Source organism: Rhincodon typus, chromosome 22, assembly GCF_021869965.1.
Source record: "Rhincodon typus isolate 14 chromosome 22, sRhiTyp1.1, whole genome shotgun sequence".
NCBI classification, from domain to species: Eukaryota; Metazoa; Chordata; class Chondrichthyes; order Orectolobiformes; family Rhincodontidae; genus Rhincodon; species Rhincodon typus.
Genome location: NC_063353.1, coordinates 38,492,915 through 38,518,063, shown reverse-complemented (window position 1 = coordinate 38,518,063; position 25,149 = coordinate 38,492,915). Strand labels below are relative to the sequence as shown.

Genomic DNA, 25,149 nt, shown 5'->3' with positions numbered 1-25,149 from the left:
CATGACACGTGCCGTTCTTCAATAAAACCATACACCACCTTCAGCCGCTCCCTGTGTCATGGGGTCAGTGTAGTTGGTTGGTTATGTCTGTCATGCACAGTAACATCAGTAAGCATAGAGCCCAGATCAAAGGGCTGTTGTGACACAGTGGTAGTGTCCCCACCTATGTGCCAGAAGGTCTCATCTGCTCCAGAAGTGTGTAATACCATTTCTAAACAGGTTGATATCTAGAATCCAGACCAATGTGTATGTCTCTGGTAGTTTTGTAATAAACTTCGGATATCTGACTCAAGAAGAAGCCAATTATGTGCAGTATGTGCCATACAGGTCAACAGTTAATAAACTACAAAAAGCAGCAGAACAGGACAGAATCGGATAATCACAGAGATCCCGTAGGGATGCAGGGCTGGAGAAGATTACTGGAAACAACAGTAGTGTGAAAAGTAGGGAGCCAACTAGGGTTTTTAAGACTGATGCTTATAGGTTCAGGGTTTGTGACATATGGAGCAAACTTGGATAAATGAAGTCTAAATGCAGATCGCTGATGATCTAATTGAAGAACAGAAGGCTGTAGGGGCTAAATGATTAATTTCTGTTCCAAGGTCTCTTATATTTGCAAGAAAAAAAAATGCACAATAAATATTTCAAGCTTTCTGAAATTCTACAGAACAGAAAAACAATCTTCCAAACACAGTGTCTCCTTATGGTGAAGTTAATGATGCGAGAAGGAGACAAATTTAACTGCAAATTATCTCTCAGGAAGCAAAGATAACATCCTGGCCTTGAAATTACTCTGTTCAATTATTAGTGTATATTCAAATTACCGCGCGGGGGTGGAAGGTTCCCTTATTACAATAATAGGGGTCTTAAACTGTTTTGACTTCCTGGGTTAACACCTGGGCTGAAAGAGCAAGCAAAGGAATCCCATACAAATGCATTAAGCTCATTTTCACGGAGAATAATTGCAAAGTGTCTCAACACCAGTTTTACAACTGAGAATAGAACTGTAACAGGAATTGCCCACGCTGATACTAATTCCATACTAATCTAATTATTGCTCCACACTGCAGCTTCTCACAACTTACTGTCGCTCCAATCTGAAAATATTGGATTTACTTTGCAGAATTAGCTCTACAAATAACTGACGACAGATTCAGGTAGGAAGGACATACATATAAATAAAAGGATTAGGAACATTTTCAGAATAGGAGCTCCACTGTGTGTAGCGGAATGTGTCCTATAATGAAAGCACAGCTGCACATTGCAAAATGGCTGCTGAGGTGTCTAAATATTTTGCCTGAGAAAATATGATCTACAGCACTGCGATAAATCAAGTACATGTCAGCCTACAGATGCCTCTGATCATTGTGAGCTAAGTTCTGCTTCTCCTTCCTCTGAAGCAATTGACTTCCTATTTACAGATAACCTTTTGGCATTTTAATGTAGCCTTCAGCCAATGGGGATACACATACTCCAGGTCAGTGATTTGTGGGCAGGCACAGGTAATGCACGCTCAGGCTCCCTTAGTCACGTACCTGATAGCATCTTCTTTGTCATCTTAAACGCTGTTTATCATCCATTAAACTTGTTAAAATGTGCAGGAAGAAAGCATTACTTAAAGAGGTGTAAGGTGGGGTGGATAAAGAATCAGCTGTGTTACTGCTCAGCACAATGTATTGCTCAGATATGCACAAAAAACAGAACGGAGACAGTAGGAGCAGGATTGCTGTTCAAAGATGATTCACCTACCCAGTACATAAAATCATGTAGAACGTGCAATATAGAAAAACAATTGAACGAGTCAGTGTTTATGCTTCACAAGAACCATTTGCTACTCATCTCCGCCTCTTCCATGTACATATATCTCTTGTTCCCTTAAACATGTTTATGCTGGTGGTTCTCATCAATAGAATCCCTACAGTGCAAAAAGACGCCATTCAGCCCATTGAGCCCATCCATTAATCACTACTCTCTGTTTCTTATCCCTTCGCCAATTTTGTACCCACATTGGTACTGTCCCCTTTTTCTATGAGTTATAGCTTTTCTCGCATGTTTGTTGCATTTTGAAATTCCATGTACACTCCATATCCATCAACAGCATTATGCCCATTGCCACTTTCCGTGTCACTTTGAAATGTCTACGGAAGACTTTGGGATTCTCCATTATGTTAGCTGCCAGTCTTTTCTCACAATCCCTCTTTGCTTCTCTAATATATCTTTTCATCTCTACATTGAACCTTTTGTATTCCCCTTGGTTTTCAATTGTATTTGATAGCTGACCCCTTTTTTCTTGTTTATCTTAACTTATATTTCCTTTTCTTTCACCCAAGGAGCTCCAGGTTTATTTGTTTCTCTTTCCCTTTTGAGGCAATGTACCTTGACTACAGCCAAAACCATCTCTGACAGTGGCCCATTATTCACCTACAGTCTTTTTTTTCCCCCATCAACCTTTTGTTCCAGTCTATCTGATCAAGCTCTGTTCTGGGCCCATTGAAGTTGGCTGTCTCCCTATTAATTATTCTTACTTTGGATTGTCCTTTTGTATCATCATCCTAAACTTTATGATACAATGATTACTGTCTCCTAAATACTTCTGCATTAACACTTGATCTACTTGGCCCACTTCATTTCCAGAATCAGGTCCAACTGTGCATCCTTTCTTGTTGAACTGGACACATGCTATAATTGGAAATTTTCCTGAACACAATCTAGAAACGTTTGCCATTCTTCACCCTTAATGCTCCCACTACCGCAGTCTACATGCAGGGAGTTAAGTCCCCAGTCATAACCATTCCTATAATGTTGGCATCATTCTGAAATTTGCCTGCAGATTTGTTCCTCTACATCCTTCTTACAACTGGTGGTCAATAGTCTACATTGTGCAATGTATTTGCATATCTTTCATTCCTTAGATCCAGCCAGATTGATTCTTTCTTTGAACCCTCTGGCACATCCTCTTTCTCCAGGACTGCTGTACTCTCCTGCGACCCTTGTTACAGGAACTGAGGAAGGGTCACCGGACCCGAAACATTAACTCTGTTTTCTCCTTCACAGATGCTGCCAGACCTGCTGAGCTTTTCCAGCAACTTTGCTTTTCTTCCTGATTTACAGCATCCGCAGCTCTTTCGGTTCTCATACACAGTAACCCTGATTCAGATTTTATTACTTTCTGACTTACTCCAACTTTTGACTGTCTATTCTCTATGCTACCCATATCTCTAAGTATTCTGTGACCCTGGCATATTCTCTAATATACTCTCTTGGTTCCAACACCCCTGATGAGTTAGTTTAAATGTCCCAAACAGCACTAGCAAGATGCCCTGCAAGGAACTCAGCCCAGATCTGTTCATGTACCACCTTCTCCAGAGCCAGTCTAAGTCTCCAGGAATCTAAAGCACTTCCTCCTGTGCCATCTTTCCAGCCACACATTCGTCTACCTCATTGTGCTTCTCCTATGCTCACTTCCAGACGGTACTGAGAGCAACCTAGAAATTATTACACTTTTGGCCTTGCTTGCTAATTCTCCAGACAAAAACCCGAAAGCACTGTAGATGCTGGAAACCGGAAACAAAATCAGAAATTGCTGGAAAGTCTCAGCAGGTCTGGCAACATCTGTGGACAGAAATCAGAGTTAGCGTTTCAGGTTCGGTGACCCTTCCTCAGAACTCAGAAGTTCTGAGGAAGGGTCACTGGACCCGAAACGTTAACTCTGATTTCTCCCAACAGATGCTGCCAGACCTGCTGAGATCTTCTAGCAATTTTTGATTTTTTGCTAACTTTCTACCTGTTTCCCTACATTCTGATTACAGAACCTTATCCCTCTCCCTATCCAAATCTGTACCAATGTCGACCAGGGCTGTTGGCTGTTCACCCTCCTACAGAGCAATGCCCTGCAGCTTTGACTCTGGTACCAAAATGGCAACAAACCATCCTAGAGTCACATCTACAGCCACACAAAAAAAAAGCCTGTCTGTTGCCCAAAAGAATGAATCTCCTATCACAAATGTTCCTTCTTTCCTCTTCGTCCTGTGCTGTACTCATGTATTGATTCATGGTATCACAAACATGGCTGACTACACTCCCTCGAGGAACCAGCTTCCAGATGGAAAATTGATTTGTGAGTGAATCCCCAAGGGATTCCTGCATGACCTGACTGTTTCTCCTGAACTGCTTGGTGGTCCACCCATTCCCTTTCTTCATCCAGGTCCTTAAGCTGCATTGTGACTGCCTCCCTGAACGTGTTGTCTCCTGAACTCTCAGCCTCACAGATGTGCCACAGTGACTCCAACCACTGCTTCAGCTCTGAAAGCCAGACAATGCCTTCCTGTAGCTGGCAGTGCTTTCTGGGAGTCAGGCATCAGACCTGAAAGGGAGCAGCCCAGAGAGGGAGGCTATAAATTGTAGATAACAAGGTGTAGAGCTGGATGAACACAGCAGGCCAAGCGGCATCATCCAGTGTTCATCCAGCTCTACACCATGTTATTTCAGATTCTCCAGCATCTGCAGTTCCTACTATCTCGGCTATAAATTGTAGTTGAGTCTTGAGGTCTACAACATTTACCTGGGAGTTTGAGAGGCTCATCATTAAGCTGCCCAGAACTGGCCCACACTGAGTTTGAAAGGAGAGTGTAAAAAGAATGATGACATCACAAAAAATCTGTCGGATCATTGTTCAGTCAAAAACATTACTAGAGCCTGTTGAGAAATTGCTATAAATTAGGAAAGTGCATTATTTCTAAAGAAGTAGCTATACTGGATTTTACGGAACAACATCTGCAATAAAGTGATATAATTAATACAAGGTAAAGTTAAGGAAATAATTTTAAGACATGGCAGCTCAGTCAGTTGAGTGGAATATGTGGTCTGCAATGTGTGGGAAGTCATGAACCCTGCATGACCCCAGGCATTTCTACTGAAAACTGGATTGAATTAAGTAGTGACTGTTTTACATTAACGAACACTCCACCACCCCTGCCCTCCCCCAGTTCTGGGTGAAGCTGGAAGTGGAAGTATCTTCTCTATGTCTGTCTTGTCAAATATTTTCAGAAATCTGTTTGTTCACTCCCAGCACAGCCTTCTCAACAAAAGAGCCTCACTCTGTCGAATCTTTCCTGATTATAACAATAGCTTTTCCATCATCCTTTATGTATCACACCCATACCTTCCTCCTGCACCTTTCGACAGCGTAGATTATCACTTCATCCCACCCCACATCGGAACTCCACAGAGAGAGTGACAAGACCCCATAGGCAATAATGCCAACATTATGTTCTATTCTTCCACAGAATGTTTGTGTAGATGGCTGGGCCAGTACTTATTGCACGTTCCTAATTGCCCTGGAGAAAGTGGTGGTGAGTTGCTTTCTTGAACTGTTGCAGACCAGTTATTGCGAAGAGAATTCTAAGATTTGAGGCCAGCAACAATGAAGGAGTGGTGTCATAGCCCCACGTCAGGATGGTGAGTGGCTTGGAGGGATGTTCAAGGCCGTTTTGTTCCTATGAATCTAATGTTCTTGTCATTCTAGATGGTTAGGGATAAAGAGTTTAGTAGGTGCTGTCAGAAGGGGGTAAGTTGTAAGGGGAGAAAATTCTACCTTCTTGGTCATTGGGTGAAGTTCTCAAAGGTGTGAAGTGAGGAATGTGTGCCACCATATGCGAAGTGGTCAGTCAGTGGGGTAGGCAAAGGAAAATCAATAGTCTGCTCCAGCCACCATCTTCCCAAACCCTCTCACTCTTTTTATCAAGTGGCAAGAGAAAGAATGAGTAGTGATGATTACGTTGGGGCCAGTAGTGAAGGGACTGGGATTGTAGCATTGCAGGGGTTCAGGGGATCATTGTGAGGAAGACCATTTTCTTCATTGTCTGCAGGGATCTGGAATTGCACAGAGGCTAGGAATTCTGCAGTGAGTAACTCACATCCTGAATCCTGAAAGCCTGTCTACCATCCACAGGGCACAAATCAGAAATACTGTCCACTTCCCTGAGAGGCCGCAGCTCCAACAACACGCAAGAAGCTCGCTCCATCACTCCATCCAACCAGGGCACAAAGTGGCAGCTGTTTGTACCATTAGCAATAGTCACAGGAATTGTCATGGCCTCAAGAACGCTGTAAACTATCGACTTCCCTAGAACACTTAGAGATGGGCAATAACTGCCTATCCAGCCAGCAATGCCCATATCCAGTGAAAGAATAAAAGAAAACCCAGGAGCCAGAACAATTTCTCCTTCTATGAAGTACACAGAAGCAAGTAGCCAAGCTGTAGATTTGCTCCTTCATTGTTCAGTGCTTGACGAATTAAGGCTGTGGGTAATTTTGAAATTGTCAAAAAGCTGTCAACACTAATAACTGATGGAAACCTGTGTAGTTGCTTCCACTATCACCCAAAATGTGAACAGAATATAGTAAAGAGCAGATGCTGGGGAGAGTCTTTAAAGCAGAAATCTACTCTTCCAGCTCTGGCATCTTGTGCATTCCCAGCTCTTGGCAGTCAGCTTCCTGGGCTTTAGGTTCTGGAAGACACTCCTGAGATCTCGCCACCTCCCTTTCCTCCTCAAAGACAGTCCATAAAAATCTATCGCTTTAATCAAGTTGTTCATCATCAATCTGACTGTCTTGAAATGGAACTTGCTGTCATATTCTTGTCTGATAATCACACTTTTGTATTGCCATGGGACATTTTTTCTCTAGTAAAGCCCTTTTACATTTATGCAAAATGCGGATGGGCCATTCTTACTTTTACTGTCAAAGCACAAAGTCCAATAAATGGTTTAAGGCTCTAATCAGTTATTTATTATTTCATATGTTTTAGCCAAAATGAGTCTTGAATAAAACGGAAATTTCAATGGAAGGATATTTCTTTAAGTTCTGTTGTGCGGAGCTGCTGAGAGAAAAGAAGGAGCTTATAGGGCCTGTCTCTTGGAAGAGAAGACGTGACAGGTATACAAGCTCCATCTGAAGGGAATGTAAATGCAACCCATCTTTATTTTTAAGGATAAATTTAAAAATCCAAAACAAGGAGTGTGACTGGGTGCACCAAAACAATTCCATTAATGTAACATTATGACTTTGTCAAGAAATACCACGGTCCCTTGACATCATTTTGTCTTGTAGATAATATAGAGTCATAGGGTCCTACAGCACGGAGACAGGCCCTTCAGCCCAGACTGGTCCATGTCGACCAAAATGTCCATCCACGCTAACCCCATTTCCCTGCACTTGGCCTATATCCTTCTAAACCTTTCCTATCCATGTATTCATCCAAATACCTTTCAAATGTTTTAATGTATCCACCTCAACCACTTCCACTGGCAGCTCATTCCATATGCGTACCACCCTCTGGGTAAAAAAGTTGCCCCTCAGGTGGTGGTCTGTGGTTTTATAGTGCATGATTGCTAGCCATTATGACAGAAAAGTACATAGAACCATCTAAAGGACATGACAATAAAGACAATAAAAATGATGGAAAATGCTTGTTCTGAAGTCTCTAGGACATTTAAAAGCATTAAACTCTCAAACAAGTACCATCCTCAAATCTTCACCAACAATATTCTCATATTGTTTACTTACACTTTGCTCACACAAGTTACCAATATAACCCTGAACTCTTCACCAACATTATTCACTAGTATTTCCCTGAAATCACAAACACAGCATTCACCACGTGAGCCATGAAATTTTCTCCAATAGCTTAAAATTTTTCCTTATAGAACATAGAATATAGAACAGTACAGCACAGTACAGGTCCTTCGGCCCATGATGTTGTGCCAACCTATTGTCCTACTAAGATCAATCTACTATCAATTTTAGATACAGCAGGACAAGAGGAGTTTGGAGCCATGCGTGAACAATATATGAGAACGGGGGAGGGTTTCCTGCTAGCCTTCTCTGTCACTGATAGAGGAAGCTTTGAAGAAATTTACAAATTCCAAAGACAAATCCTTCGAGTAAAAGATCATGATGAATTCCCTACAATCCTTGTTGGTAACAAATCTGACCCGGAGCATCAAAGGCAGGTGACATCAGAAGAAGGGCAGCAACTTGCAAGACAGCTCAAAGGAACATACATGGAGGCTTTAGCCAAAATTCGATTGAATGTAGACCAAGCTTTTCATGAACTAGTCCGAGTTATATGAAGATTTCAAGAGCAAGAATGTCCTCCTTGTCCAGAACCTTCATGTAATGAGAAATACAGTAGTGGCTGTCACTGTGTCCTATTTTGAGATGTTGTTGCCTATACTCACCCAGATCTGCAAAACCATATGTTCCTTTTACTGCCTTCAAAATCATTTTGTGTGTCTATCAGTATTGCCCTTTTACCTGTATGCTTACTGTTTGGCTGCAGAGAGCCTTAGTCTGATGAAGAAATTTGCTGTGTAATGCTCTTGAGGAGCAGGGAAATTTGCCACTCTTTCATCAAGATTCCAGGTTAAATTTTAAGGAAACCAACACTAAGGCAGCTACTTAGTATGTTGCAGTTCTACTTGTGTCTCACAGTTCTATTTGTTCCAGGAATGATATTTCTACTAATTATGAAAGAAAATTTGGAATGTAAGTTGATTTGAGCTAATTTACCTTGTGAAGTGTTTAAAATCCATGCTGACATGTCTTGTCCTAAGTGCCATTTAACATCTAGTGCTATGGTTACATGCTAATCGGCTATTGTACATAAGGATCCTTTGTTTCCAAAAAAATCGTATCAATTGATAATGAGGAAAGGGCAGCAAGTAAGGGTGAACTGATCTTTTTTTGCCCTGGGTAACATACAGAGAAATAAGCCTTAAACAGCACTTCATTGTTGGTAAGACTCTGAGATTCATGTAATGCTAAATAAAAACGAAAGAACTGCAGATGCTGTAAATCAGGAACAAAAACAGAAGTTGCTGGAAAAGCTCAGCAGGTCTGGCAGCATCTGTGAACGAAAAAAACAGAGTTAACGTTTCGGGTCCGGTGATCCTTCCTCCAGCAACTTTGTTTTTATTTATGTAATGCTGCAATTTGTTCCAATGGCCAAATCCAGTCAGTCTACTGTATTTATTTTAGCAGTCCAGAGAGTTTTCAAGAAATAATGTGGCTAAAACCTGTGATCTCACTGGAAATGAACATTCTAGATTTTCTTTTTTATTATTTTAAAACAATTTCACATCATTGTCGAGAAGTTCCAAGTCTTTCTATTTGTCTTTCTTTGATGTGAGTGTATTTTGGGATAAGGGGTTCAAAGTGCTAAATTGTAATTGATTTTTCCTCAGGTAATATAAAGAGATGGAATTGATCCTTCCATTGAAGATGATTAAACATTTTGCTATATACTTTTATACATTATTTTCTTATGTAAGATGGAAAAAGCTACATCAATACAGCCTCACAGATTTCAAGACAAGCTTCAATGGCACAGTGCGCATAGTTTTCACAAATATAATTCCTGGCCATGTTAAGCTAACAATCATTTCCAGCACAGTCATCTTGCCAGCTTACTGTTAGGATTGCTCTGTAGGGTGATTGTCTGTGTGGAGTTTGTTCATTCTCCCCGTGTCTGCATGGGTTTCCTCCGGGTGCTCCGGTTTCCTCCCACAGTCCAAACGTGTGCAGGTTAGGTGGATTGGCCATGCTAAGTTGCCCATAAGATTGCGGGCTAGGTGGATTAGCCATGGGAAGTGCAGAGTTACAGGGATACGATAGGGTATTGGGTCTGGGTGGAATGTTCTTTGGAGGGTCAGTGTGGACCTGATGTCTGCTTCCACCCTGTAGGGATTCTCTGACTCAATGAGTGCTACTTCATGTCCTGCTCCTCCCATCTCTTGGGGACATTTTCAATAGATTTCTTGTGCTCACACGGGGCTAAAGCACAACAAAAAAACTCAGAGTTGTCAAGTACGTGTAAACTGAGATCCTCAGTGACCAGTTCGGAGACTTACAAGTTGATAAGTTGGCATCTTCAGTCAAGGAGAGCATGTTGAAACTTGTACAATATCTTGCTGTAGCAGCAAAAAGCCCAAATGAATAGAGGAATTGCTATTTTCCATCCCTCAGGGAACACATGATTGCTCATGTCCAATTTCTCCTCCTTCTCTGTGGTGGCGTCTCAGTTCTTATTCAGTTTCCCTCCTTGAATGGCGTAGAGCCAGCAGTCCCTGCTGAACTAAAGACAGATTGACTGGTGAATTATCATGCAACTATTGCAAAGGGTCATGGCTAGAGCAGAAAGGATGCTGAGTTTTCTCTGACGTGCAGTGACTGTACTTCAGAAAAATAAGCAATGCTTTCTGAAATGCATGTCCCGAAAGTTTTGATTTTTGGGTGACTGTAAGAATCTAAGTGATTCCAGTATGTAACACCACAAGATATAGGAGTGACATTAGGCCATGTAGCCCATCGAGTCTGCTCTGCCATTTGATCATGGCTGATATGTTTCTCAACCCCATTGTCGTGTTTTCTCCATTAACCTTTTGATCCCCTTACTAATGAGAAGGCTATCTATGTCTTAAAGACACTCAAAGGCTTGATGTTTACAGCCCTCTGACAATGATTTCCACAGATTCACCTCCCTCTGGCTGAAGAAATTCCTCCTCATCTCAGTTCCAAAGGGTCATCACTTCACTCTGAGGCTGTGTCCTTTGGTCTAGACTCTCCTGGTAGTGGAAATATTTTCTCCATGTCCACTGTAGCCAGGCCTCTCAGTATACTTTCTAAATTCCATCAAGTACAGACCCAGGGTTCTCTGCTACTTCTCATATGACAAGCCCTTCATCCTGGGATCATTCTTGTAAACCTCCTCTGGACTCCTTCCAAGGTCAGCACATCCTTCCTTACATACCGGACCCAAACTGTTCACAATATTCCAAATGCAGTCTGACCAGAGCCTAATACAGCCACATCTCTGCTCTTGTATTCTTGCTGTCTTGAAATGATCCCTAAGTCCCTTTATGCTTCAGCTTTCCGAGTCTTTCCCCACTTAGAAAATAGTCTGTGCCTCCATTCTTCCTTTCAAAGTGCATAACCTCACACTCTCCCACATTGTATTCCATCTGCCCACTCTCCTAGCCTGTCCAAGTCCTTCTGCAGCCTCCCTACTTCCTCAATGCTCCCTGTCCCTCCACCTATCTTTGTGTCAACTGCAAACTTAGCAACGACACCCTCAGTTCCTTCACCAGATTGTTAATGTATAACAAGGAGAGTTGTGGTTCCAACACATGCCCTACAAGAACTCCAATACTGGCCAGCTGCCAAGCAGAATACAACACTTTATCCCCACTCTCTGCCCTCAGCTAATCCTCTGTCCAAGCCAGTACTTTGGCTGTAACACCACAGGCACTTATTTCATTTGGCAGCCTCCAGTTTAACCTCTGGCTCTCCTTTGTTTCACTTGTTTGTTGCCTCTTCAAAGAATTCTAACAGATTTGTCAGGCATGACATCCCCTTGGCAAAGCCACGCTGACTCACCCCTATATAACTACACAGGGGAGGCAATGGTTTAGTGGTACTATTGCTGGACTGTTAACCAAGAGACCCAGGTAATGTTTTGGGGACCAAAGTTTGAATCCCACCACAGCAGATGGTGGAATTTGAAATCAGTAAAAAATCTGGAAGTAAGAGTTGAATGATGATCATGAATCCATTGTCGATTTTCGGGAAAATCCCATCTGGTTCACTAGTGTCCTTTAGGGAAGGAAACTGCCATACTTACCTGGTCTGACCTACATGTGACTCCAGACCCACAGCGATGTGGTAGACTCTTAGCTACCCTCTGGGCAATTAGGGATGAACAATAAACGCCACCTGGCCAATGATGCTGTCATCCCGTCAATGAATAAAGAGAAAAGACTTCCAAGTACGCCACAATCTCATCCTTAATAATGGAGTCTAAAATCTTACCAGCAACCGAGGTAAGGCTAACTGGCCTATAGTTTCCTATCTTCTGCTTCCCTTCCTTCTTAAACAGGGGTGTTACAGCAGCCATCTTCCAGTCCTCTAAGACCCTCCCTGACTCCAGTGATTCCTGAAAGATCACCACCAATGCCTCCACAATCTCTGCAGCAATCTCCTTTAGAGCTCTGAGGTGTTGTCCATCTGGTCTGGATAATTTTTCCACCTTCAGACCTTTCAGCTTCCCCAGTATCTTCTCCTTAATGATGGCCACTACACTTACCTCTGGCCCGATTCCTTTGACGTTCTGGTATGCTGCTGGTACCTTCCACCATGAAGGTTGATGCAATGTACCAATTCAGTTCCTCCTCCATTTCTTTGTTCCCCATTACTCCTTCTCCAGCACATTTTCCTATGGACCTAATGTCCACTCTTGCCTTTCTCCTACCTTTATTAATCTAAAAAAATTCTTGCAATCTTCTCTTATATTATGAGACAGCTACGCTTCATATTTCAGCTTCTCCCACCTTATTGCTTTTTTAACTATCCTCTACTGGGTTTCGAAAGGTGTCCCAAGCATCGGTCTTCATGTTAATATCCAGCATGATAAATGGTCTGTTTTTTTTTGCTCTAATTCTGTCCTTGACCACCCTTGTCATTCACGGTTGTCTCGTCCTCCCCTTCAAATCTCACAACAATATCTGAAAACTTGAAGTTAAATGTATGAAACAAAAGGTAACATTAGTCATGATGACTATGGAACTACTACTTGTTCTTTAAAACACCATCCAATGTCAGTTTGGGAAGGAAATCCATTAGTCCTTACCTGCTACTATAAGCGACTCTTAGACCCACAGCAGTTTGGGTGGCCCCCAGCTGTCCTCTGAAATGACAAGTCACTTGTTGTATTCAAGAACCTGAGACACCGGAATCATTTTAAGAATGAGCAATTAAAGCAGGCCTGGCCCACAACCTGTGAATGAATAAAGAAAACAACCACATTGCAGTTTGTGATCTTGCTGTGCACTGGGTAGATGTCAGGTTTCCTGCCTTTACAGAAATGGCTGCACCTCAGATATGCTTAACTTTCCATAAAATCCGTTTGACCATCCATCCAGATTCTGTTGAATGGCTAAGGTTAAAACGCATCCCAATTGGTGTTTGGGTCCTTTGGTAGTTTAGCTTGGAGATTCACGGAAAAACAAGATGCATTAAAAAATATTAACAAATTAAAAAGTTAACAGAAATCTATTTCAAAGAGGTGTGTTGTTGTGTACCCTATGTAGCTTGCTCTAAACCAGGAAGCCAAGCTATAGCTAGTTATTTCTGAACTTGATTCCTAAACTTTCTCTGTGTTGCACATTCCTCGGTTTGATGAATAGATTGGTAATGCATTATTAATTTTCAATACAAGGCCCACAGTGTTGTCAATTAGAGAATGTGTCAGTGTTTTGATGGGAACTAAATTAGAAGCTCTCGCCATTGCACAGTTACTTTAGGGATCATTCATCAAAGAGAAGGGGAACATGACAAGCAGTAGTCATTCCCCAGACCAGAACCTAGAGATATGTGTTCCTTTTGTTTTGCTATAGACATTTGACAATATACAGAGTTGCACTGTAATGATGAACAGCATTCACTGCTGCAGCACTCAAGGGAACTTGATTGTCTCTGGTGTGACCCCCCTCAAGGGAACAGGGTTATTGAGTCAGGCTGTGCATTCCAAGGAGAACAATCTCTAATAGCTTTCTCTTCTCCCGAATTTTCATAAAAGATAAAATATTCCTAACCGCCCTATCATCCTGTATGGAGTAAATAAATTTCTTTTTAAAAAAGGTGCCCCTGCTTTCCTTTCTTGTAATGATGCAAGGCATCCTTGAATGAATGAGACAGTCGGCATAACCTCTTTAACAATGTCTTTCTATTTCCATGTAGCAGGCAAGGTACTTCTGCAGTAAGTACCTGATGCATAAATTACATTCTCTCTTACCAGATGAAATGAAGGCAGCAAATGTCAATGCTAAGAACCTTTTTTTAAAAATCAAACCAGTTACAAGAGAGCCTTGTTACATTTGTCTCTCTTTGATTTCTTTGTCGGCTGTTTTCTTACAGGTTTAATTTGAATGTTTTCATTTTAACCCTTCAAGTGTCCTTGCGGACCAAGGGAATCATTTGTCCCTTGATTGACTGGTTTTGTTTTAACTTGTTATTAGCTGAGGGGCTTTGATGAAGGAAGGCTGGCATTTCAGTGATGTAGCTGCTCAAATACCGAGAATATACTTTGTTGTTGTCTTCCATTGGAGTTTGGAAGAATGAGGGGTGACTTGATTGAAGTGCATAAGATCCAGAATGGTCTCAACAAGGTGGACATGGAAATGATGCTTCCTCCTGTGGGTCGGCCCAGAACTAGGGGGCACTGTTGACAAATTTGGGGTCCCCTTTTTGAACAGAGATAAAGAGCATTCTTTTTCCCCAGAGGGTTGTACAACTTGGAGCTCTGTTCCTCAGAAGGCGGTGGAGGTAGCATCATTAAATGTCTTTTTAAAGCACAGGTCGACAGATTTTTGTAACGGCACAGGATCAAAGATTATCAGAAGTAGATGGGATTATGGAATTTGAAACTCAAACCGATCAATTATGAATGGCAGAGCAGGCTTGAGAGACCAATTGGTCTACGTTTCTCCTTTGTGTGAACATTCATATGATGCTGCCACAGTGAGTAGCATGATGGCCCCTAAATCAGGAAATTCTGGGTTCGTATCTTGCTGAGGAGACTTGAGCACGAGGTCTAGGCTGATACTTTAATGTGGTGTTTCAGGTGCAGATGGGAACTGTGGCAGTGACTGTTGTGACAGAGTATGGTCTCCTGAGTTATCCCAGGCAGTGTTTAATGTGAAATTGATCACTGAGCTATAAACCATCCTGTTAGAAGATGAAAGGATGTCAGGACTGAGGGTGTGCTGCGTTACTGGAGGAGCTATCTTTTGAAAGGTATGTTAAGTAGAGGTCTACCTTTGCAGATATTGAAAAATAACATATAATATTAATTAGTAATGGAGGAACTGTCCAGCCAGAGCATTGAGCCTGTGTTTATCCTTCACCATCATCATTAAACCGAATTAATTCAGCACTTATTTTCATTCCTGTTTTTGAGGGTTTACTGTGCACTAATTGGCTGTTATTTCCTACATTGCAATAATGGTCACTGCATATGTGCTCAAACACTTGAGACATCCTGGAGGTGGCGAGAGGTGCTATAGAAGAGCAGATCTTTCTCCAGCTGACCCGAAACATGCCAGAGAATTGTTAGGATGCAATTGTCACTCAGAAGCCCATTCCACATTCTGCCCATGTTTCCTATCACTTGAACTTGGTCAATCGGGTATCTAAAATGGGTGTAATAGGGCCTTCTGAGACACTAGTATCCAAGGGCAGCAAACAATCCTGCAGAGTTCAGTCTCCACAAGAGATGGGGCCAAACACTGCAGGCTGACAGGTCCATGCTGTGCTGAGGGTGGGCTGCTGTGCTGTAGGTGCTGTCTTTTATAGGATCAGGATTTCTGACTCCTCAGGTTCATTTAGGAGATCCCTCAACAGCAGAAACTTGGCCACAATGTGTTTGCTACCATCAGCTGGTCTTCATACAACAAGAAAGATCCAGAGATACTAAAAGAAAAGTGAAAATGTGATTTACAAGGATGACACCAGAACGAAAAGATTGTACAAACTGGACCTCCTCCTCTATAGTAAAGGCAAGTCTGGGGGTGGATTCAGATTTATTTAAAATTATAAGGGTTTGATAAAGCAGATGTAATGAAGATGTTTCCACTTGCTGGGGAAGAGGGGATATTAAGGGGCATAAATTTAGATTCAATAAAGACATTTTTCATGAAAAGAGTGGTTAGATTGGGGACCTGACTACTCTTTGGGGTGGCTAAGATAAAAAAAATTGATGCTTTTAGCTAGTTACATACATGAGGGAGAAAGGAATAGAAAGAGCAGATAAAATGGATGTAGAAAAGTGGGAGGAGGTTTAAACACTGGAATCAACTAAATTGAAAAGCAAAATGCTGCAGATACCGAAAATCAGAAATGAAAACAGCAAATGTTCAAAATACTCGGTAGGTCCAGTGGTATCTGTGGAGTCAGAAACAGAGTTAACATTTCAGATTGATGACCTTCCTTTAAAACTGCAGAAAGATGGAAGTTCCGATGGAAGGTTATCAGTCTGAGTCATTAACTCTGTTTCTGCCTCAGACACTGTCAGACCTGATTAGTTTTTCCAGCATTTTCTGTTTTCAAAGTGAAGTACTCCACTTGGGGCCAATTGACCACCTTCTCTGCCATACTGCTGTGTATGATATGAATACTGGTCAATATCTGGCGGGCATTTCTGACATCTCATTTTTGTTCCAGGTCAAGATCTCTCTCGGTCTCTATTGATGTTGCACTCTCTCTCTCTTTCTCTCTCTCTCTCTCTCTATCTCTCTCATGTACCATGACCTGAAATGGTGCTGGTGACCATAGATTTCTGTGTTGGTTCATGGTTATGCTTGGCAGGGTAATATAGTGGTTTCCAGTCACTTTCTTCAAAGCGCTGGCCAGGAATCTCTCTAGTTCTTACCATTATTTTGTGGAAGGATTAGCAGATTAATACCCACCCAGTATTTGGCAGCGTTATGAATGCATCTTCCATGGTCAACAAGTCCTGGAGTCCCTGAGATTCTGGCTCAGAATCACCAGCCACTGTGCCTACTCCAGGATAGGAACAAGAAAAAAATTATCTACAGGAAGTAAATAATTCCCTGTCCCCTCTAACCTGCAGGTCTCTCACTGTGCTAATTAGAATCCATCTTCTTTCCCACATTTTACCAAAGCTACAAGGTTCTGTGTTCCATTGAAAATCTTTTCCTTTACAATCTATGCTGTAATTGTATATGCAAGTGACTTATGGCTGCATGGTGGCTCAGTCATTCACACTGTTACTTCACAGCGCCAGGGACCTGGGTTCAATTCCAGCCATGGGTGACTGCCTGTGGGAAGTTTGCACATTCTTCCTGTGTCTGTATGGGTTTCCTCCAATTTTCTCCCACTGTCTAAGGATGTGCAGGTTAGGTGATTTGGCTATGCTAAATTGCCCATAGTCTCCTGGGATGTGCAGACTAGGTGGATTAGCTGTGGGCAAATGAGAGTTATATGGTGGGGAAGTGGGGGGTGGGGGTCAGGGAAGGATGCCCTTCAGAGGATCAGTGTGGACTGGATGGGCTGAATGGCCTACTGAATGGCATACTGTAGGGATTCTACGACATCAGGAAAGCAGAGAACCAAGGAGAGAGAGAGAGGAGGGAAGTATGTAAAAGAGAGAGGATTGAGACAATACACTGGGGAGCTTTTTTTTCCACAACGTGTATATGTACAAATGTAAATTAAAAATGTCACAGCATTAAAGAGAATGACAGAACCCTTGTTCTCAGAAAATAGTGAAGTAAGGATGATAGAGACCAAGAGGACTGACAGCCTAGTAGAAAGGAAACCGCCTTTAAGAGAATGTGTGTGTAGAGATGCAGACAGCAGCCCAGAGAGACATGGAGTTAGTATCTAACAATGCTGACAGCAGTGTATACATACAGCACAGTGTCTGCTGTTGTTACTCCTTCCTCACTGTCCATCTTTTACCCTGGCTCATTCCCTTCAGGTTTCAGTCATTGTTTTGACGTCTACAATGGATCGTGACCTTTCACCTTGTCTTCGCATGAAAATAAAATTAAAAGAGCCAGTGCTGTGAAATCAATCCAGCATCTGCCTTTCAACGGGGGACGTAGCAGGATACAGGGGCCTTTAGAGATAAGAGATGGGCCTTAAAAGGGATATCACTGTAAAAGGCAACACATTCCCCTTCAACCGATCAATCATTGCCAGGAAGCAAACAGCTCTAAAGTATGTACACTGATCCTGATTGGCAATAATGAGCCCAGTAAGTGCCCAAGTACTATAACCATTAACCCAAGTTCATCCCAGGTTCATTTCCCAGTCTGCACTGAGATTGTTGTTATCGTGCTGAGCAATGGTGTCATCACCCTAGGGAAAGGGAGGAGAAGAATTAACCACAAAGTTCACAGTGTAGAAGAAGCATTCAATACATCTCTGATATTGTTAGATTTTCAATAGAAAGCTGTCTATTCTAATCCCATTTTGAAACATTTTCTCCATCACTTTTTTTTTTGTGAAAGCCCTTCTGTGCTCACTGATCTACACTGACTCTCAGAGTCAGAGAGTCATAGAACTGTACAGCACGGAAACAGATCTTTTGCTAGAACTCATCCATGCTGACCACATATCCTAAATTAATCTAGTCCCATTTGCCAGCATTTGGCCCATATCCCTCCAAACCCTTCCTATTCATATACTCATTCAGATGCCTTTTAAATGTTGTAATTGTACGAACTTCCACTACCTCCTCTGGCAGCTCATTCCATAATGTACCACCCTCTGTGTGAAAAAGTTGCCCCTTGGGTCCCTTTTAAAGCATTCCCTTCTCACACTAAACCTATGCCCTCTAGGTTTGGACTCCACCACTCCAGGGAAAAGAACTTGCCTATTCACCCTATCCATGCCCCTCATGATTTTACAAACTTCAATAAGGTCACCCCTCAGCTTTCGATGCTCCAGGGAAAGTAGCCCAGCCTATTCAGCCTCTCACTTTATCTCAGACCCTCCAACACTGGCAAAATCCTTGTAAATATTTTCTACACCCTTTCAAGTTTCACAACATACTTACTATAGCAGGAAGACCAGAACTGAATGCAATATTCCAAAAGTGGCCTCACCAATGTCCTGTACAGCTGCGACACAACATCCCAACTCCTATACTCATACTACTGACCAATGAAGGCAAGCATTCCAAATGCCGAATTCACTATATCCTATCTACCTAGGACTCCACTTTCAAGAAAACTCTTGACCAATCAATGATAGTAAGAACTGCCGATGCTGGAGTCAGAGATAACACAGTGTGGAGCTGGAGGAGCAAAGAGGACCAGGCAGCATTGGAGGAGCAGGAAAGCTGACGTTTTGGGCTGGGACCCTTCTTCAGAAATGGTGGAGGGGAAAGGGAGCTCTGAAATAAATAGAGAGAGGAGGAGTGGGGCAGGGAAAGGTAGGAGGTTTCAATCAATGTCTTAATTTTAACATTCTCATCCCTTGTTTTCAAATCCCTCCATACCCTTACCCCTTCCTCCCTGTGTAAGTTCTTCCAAATTTGAACGTTTCCCCGAATTTGCCTGAAAGCTCTTGAATTTCCTCCCTACATTTCTCAGCCTCTTTACCACATTTCCTCCTTTAAACCTATAAGGCATAGTGCAGAAGTAAACCACATCTATCAAGTCTGCTGTGCCATTCAATGAGATCCTGGCCGATCTAATCATTCTCAATTCCACATTGCTGCCTTTTCCCCATAACCTTTGATTCCCTTCCTGATGAAAAAGCGGTCTACTTCAGCTTTGAATACACTAATGACCCAGACTTGGTAATGCTCTGCAGTAAGAAATTCCACAGATTCACTCCCTTTGGAGAGATGAAATTCCTCCTCACCTCTGTTCTAATTGGGTGGCCCTTTACTCTGAGATTGTGACCTCTGATGCTAGACCTTGCCACACGGAGAAACAACACCTTTACGTCTCTGCTATCAAGCCCCCTAAGTGTCATATATTATTCAATTGGGTCTCATTTCATTCTTCTACTTAAAAGCTACCTTTCTGACCAAGCTTTTGTTCAACTGACCTAATATTTCCTTATATAGCTTAACATCATACTTAGTTTAATAAGACCCCTGAGGAACTGCATTGTATGCATGTGCTATTTAAAGGTTTAGCTTGCTTCTTTCATTCTTCTAGTGAGTGTCCTCATGCTATTGATTTTTCAAGCAGTAGACACAGTTGTTCATTGTTTGAAAAAGTAAAAATAAGTTAAGTTTAAACAACACCTTTCATGACATCAAGATATCCCAAATGAGTTCACAACATGTGACCATAAGAAATGGCAATGGGGTAGGCCTGCTGCACCATTTAATAGGATCAGGGTTGATCCAATATTCCTCACATCCACTTTCCTGGCCTTTCCCCATAACCTTTGATTGCCCTACTGATTAAGAATCTATCTATTTCAGCCTTAAACGTACACATGGACTCTACCCCCACAGTTCTCTCTGAAGGAGTTCCAAAGATCATAACCCTCTGAGAGAAGAATTCCTCCTCATCTCAGTCTTAAGACCATTTTGTCCTGAAGTGTAATCACTATAGTAACAATTTGCACTCAGGTAGATCCCTCAAATGACAACACAATCAATGACCAGATAATTTTTTTTTGTTGGTTGAGGGGGTATGTATGGAACACGAAAGGCTCCACAATTCTCTTTTGAATATGGAGAAAGAAATTGCTAGATATAAAATGGCCAAGATCCATCTACTATGTCTTTTCCCATCTTATAATCCTACGACACAATGCTAATGGAAATGTTGTCCAGTCAGACTCCATCAAGGAAACAGCATGAGATCCAGACCTTGGGTGAGGAACACATTGGTTTATGTCATGTCCTCTTCTCAACTCTAGTGCATCTCACTAGGCTAATACCTGGACTGAACGGATTGCCTTATGAGGAAAGGCTAGACAGGCTGGGCCTGTATCCTCTGGAGTTCAGAAGAGTTAGAGGAGAATTAATTGAAACATGTAACATCCTGAGCAGACTTGACCAGGTGAATTTTGAAAACATATTTCCCCTTGGTTAAAAATAAAGAATCACCATTTATCACAGAGATGAGAAAAACTTATTCTTCTCTCTGAAGGTTGTGAGTTTTTGGAATTCCCTTCCTCAAAAGGCAGTGGATGCAGAATCTTGAAATGTTTTTAAGGCAGAGATTTTTGACTACCAAGGAGATGAAGTTTACTGGGGATATGCAAGTTTGTAGAGTTGAGATTAAAATCACATCACCTATGATATCATTGAATGGCTGAGCAGGCTTGAAGGCTGAATGGCCGACTCTCATTCCCTGTTTATCTGTTCACTCGATCATTTTATCTTTCTTTCCCCCTTTCTCCCTACATTTTCTTAACTAGCATCTCCTTAAATCAACCTGTGCTGTTCACTTCAACTACATTGTGGCAGCATTCTCCACTAGGTTGAATACTGTGTTGGTATGGTTGAATCTGGCAGATGGATTATAGAATGGTCCCAGTTCGAAAGGAGGTCACTGAGCCCACCATGTCTGTGCCAGCATTGTGCAAGAGCAACTCAGCTAGCTACCCTTTCCCAATATCCCTGTAAATCTGATTCCTTTTTGAAAGCCTCAATGGAATCTGTCTTCACCACACTCCCAGGCAATGCATTCCAGATCATAACCACTCACAGCCCTAACCATTGTTTCTTTTTGCGAGTTTCAGACTCTACAGTATTTTGATTGTTCCAATACTCTCCTTTCACAGTCTATCGTTGGTAATCTTGAACTCATGCCAAAAACTTTGCCTTTCCTAATGTAAGTCAAACTTAATTCCTCCTGTGATGGCTGAACTGTATTGGCTCAATGTTTTTTTGCCTGTGTGTGTATCCCTCGACATGTATAACTGTACATGTTTTATTTGTGCCTGTGTGTGAACATGTTTTTAAAGCCATAAGGTATAGGAGAAGTATTTAGAGTATTCACTCCAGTGAATCTGCTCCACCATTTGATCATGGCTGATATGTTTCTCAACTCCATTCTCCTGTCTTCTCCCCATAACCCTTGATCCCCTTACCAATCAAAAACCTATCTATCTCTGACTTGGCCTCCACTGCCCTTCTGCGGCAATGAATTCCACAGATTTAACCACCCTTTGGCCAAAGAAATTCCTCTTTATTTCAGTTCTAAAGGGATTCACTCAAAGGCTGTGGCCTCAGGTCTTAGACTCTCCCTCTAGCAGAAATATCTTCTGCACGTCCACTCCATCTAGGCCTCTCAGTATTCTGCAAGTTTCAATCAAATCCCACCTCATCCTTCTAAACTTCATCAAGTATAGACCCAGAGTCCTCAACTGCTCCTCATGTGACAAGCCCTTCATCTCTGGGATCACTTGTGTGCGTGCAGGGGTAGGACTACATGTGGGAGTTGGGGAGCCAAATTTTCAGACAAAGTATGAGCCATTTGCCACTTGCCAATTTCTTGCATTTAATCTGTTGTATATGTGTTTTTCCATTCCCTTCAGTCCCTGCAACCTCTTTGGACAGGGATGCACAATCTATCACGGTTATTTCCCACAGGTGGCTTCCCATTCCTGTCTAATTGCACTGTTTTCTTTTATAACATATACATATGCTATATTTAAATGAAGTAGCAATGTGGTTGGATTTCTAGGCTCCCAATGGGCCATGGAAACAGAAGGTGTAAACTGTGTGTGTCATATTATTAAAATATCACGTTATCAAGAAAATGTATCTCTTCATTCTCTCATTTTTCACTTTAATTCCCATTGAGAGAGCTTCTGATGTGGTAGGAGGTGACACCAATAAGGAGCAAAAACTATTTCCTGTAAAACTGAGAAGAAAGTGAATTTTACTCCAGTGAATTCTGTACTTGTCAAAATGATAGACCTTGTGCATCCACATATAAGGGAACCTTCAGCAACAGGAGGCAATGGTGAGGGAGGGCATGGAGCAGGTTGGCTGGAGTAGTCAAATGGTGGAAGGGTGTCATTGGGAGAAGTAGGTTTCATGAGACAAAGAATCAGGTAGACAGAAGGTTTCCTTGACCAGATGTGTACCACAAGCCTCATTCTAAGTCAATACTGTGGCTTCCTTGTTTAACCCTTAAACTCCCTTCATGTGTATAATGACCTGATGCCAGTGGAATAAGGAATCCATGTTTCATAATCTTTGGGCTATCCCTGTGTTCAAATCTCATATTACACATATCAAGCTGCACGCCAATCCAGCCATGGCCCAATAGGTGCCACCCTTCATCTCTAAGTGTCTTTGGTTAAGTTCACACTTCAGAGACTTGAACTTGAACTCTACACCAACTCTTCTGTGTATGACAGAGGGAGTGCTGCACTGGTTCCTGTACTGTTGGAGGTTAAGTCATTTAAAGAACAGATTAAACACACTCTACCAAACTCTATGGATGTGAATAATTACATGGCCCTATGTCCTGACCTATATTCAACCAATATCACTAAAATACTGATTAAAAAAGTGATGTTGTGGGATCTTGTTGTGTACAAATTAGTTGTGTTCCTGATGTTACAAAAAGTGACTACACTTCATCAGAACTTAATTGGCTGCAAAGCACCCAAAGACAGGAAAAGCACAATCAAAATATCAGTCATTCCTCTATATTGTTTAGATTTTAGATTTAGATTTTATTGTCACATGTACTCAAGTATAGAAGTACAGCAGTACAGTGAAAAGTGTATATCGTCACCGCAATAGTGCCATTTTTGGTATCAAGGTATCTAGACCCAAGTAAAAACTTGGGTACAAAGTAGTAAGAGAAACGAGAGTTTAAAAGTTAAGCATTACTTCATAGAATAGTAGAAAAATAAAGAAACAGGTTATAGTTTACATTAAAGTCTTTCATAGGTTAAACTAGGAAAATAAAGGAACAAAAACAGAATTTGCTGGAAAAGCTCAGCAGGTCTGGCAGCATCTGTGAAGAAAGAATCAGAGTTAATGTTTTGGGTCCATAACAGTTCTTAGGAAGGGTCACTGGACCTGAAATGTTAACTCGGATTTTCTGTTCACAGATGCTGCCAGAACTGCTGAGCTTTTCCAGCAACTTCTGTTTTTTTCCTGATTTACAGCGTCCGCAGTTCTTTCAGTTTTTATTTAGGAAAATAAAGGGATAAGTTAAAAGTTCAACAGTCTTTGATGAGCCCTCTGCTTATCTCAGCCTGCTATCTGTTCTCGATGACACCACTGCAGATACAGTCGCAGCTACTGGAACTGGCACTTTTCCGATCGCTTCCCCCCTCCTGTGCGTCAGGAACATGCCCGATCAGGATCCAATCACACGTTGAGACAAGACACCACCATGAGCCACTGAGAGACCAGCTGACATACCGCTGAGAGACTAGGCTCAGTCCTCGACTTTAGCCTTTTGGATGCCGGTGCCTGTAGAGAGCTGTAGTACCTGTAGTACTACAGCCTGCCTCCAGGACAGTACCACGAACTGGAAATCCAGGTGAGTTTTAGACAACACCTATTAACAATGGGAGAAGATAAATTTGTCAGTTAAAGTTTACAATTTTGCAGGCTACCATAAGGTAGCAATAGCAAACCAGGGGTCTTAGAAACTTACCATGGCATAAAGATGTAAACTCTGCATAGATTGTAAACATTGCCTATATCTGCCATTGCAACTTGAGGTGGCTCTTCCAGCTTTGCCTTGTAAGTGACCGTATTGGCACAGGCTTGTGATAAGAAGATTCTTGAGCCTCACACTTTCTTTTGAATGAGGGATGTCTGGACTTTTCATCTGTCCTGCAGCCATTCAAAGGATGCAATCATAAGGATGTCCGGCACATTTTGCAGTTCAACTTGTACTCGGACTCAGAAACTGGGATATCATCATACAGACTGGGAGCCGGGGAAATTGGAAGATGGGATACGATGGAGCACAGCTCCACAAATTTGCCTAGCCCAATGGCCAACACAAGGCAGGGGTTGGATAATAATTAGCATTCAAGGCCCACAGGCCAAGCTACTGTAGTTTGTTTTCCTGCTGCTCTAGCAGTTGCAAGTTATGATGTGTTTCTCTCTGAGATACCTACCCAGATTCACCATGAAGTGATCCAAGCCATTTGGCAGAGAGTAGTATATTTTTGGTAGTATGCACTTGATGGATTGAAAAGCCTCTTCTATACGGGATGATTCTATGATTCACACATCCTCCCTTGGGAGAACACAAGAGGTAACATGTGTCAACCATGCAATCAGTAATAGACCAAGAACATGACAATTCCTTGTTGACTATAGGCTTCAGTGGTGGGCCAATCAATCCTATTAAAAGTTTGTTCTCTCTGCTTCAGGTTTTGATTTGATTTGATTTATTGTGGTTACATGTACTTAAGTACAGTGAAAAGCGTTGTTTTGTGAGCAGCACAGCACAAGCAGATCATAGCAAACAAGGACATACAAGGACATGGGGTGCTTTGACAGAGCAAGGCAGACAAGGTTACAACTGCACAGGAGATATGCAAAGCAAGATCAACATTATTTGAAATTAGAGAATCCATTCATCTGTCTAATAACAGTAGGGAAGAAGC

The 25,149-nt window shown here is 41.9% G+C and overlaps 1 protein-coding gene and 1 pseudogene across 1 annotated transcript in view; one reads left to right on the top strand and one right to left on the bottom strand.

The window, feature by feature from the left end:
• LOC109919248 (plexin-A4-like) overlaps positions 1-25,149 on the bottom strand; it is a 503,825-nt gene that overhangs the window by 68,226 nt on the left and 410,450 nt on the right. The window lies entirely within an intron of this gene.
• Positions 7,806-8,219, top strand: LOC109913396 (annotated as a pseudogene).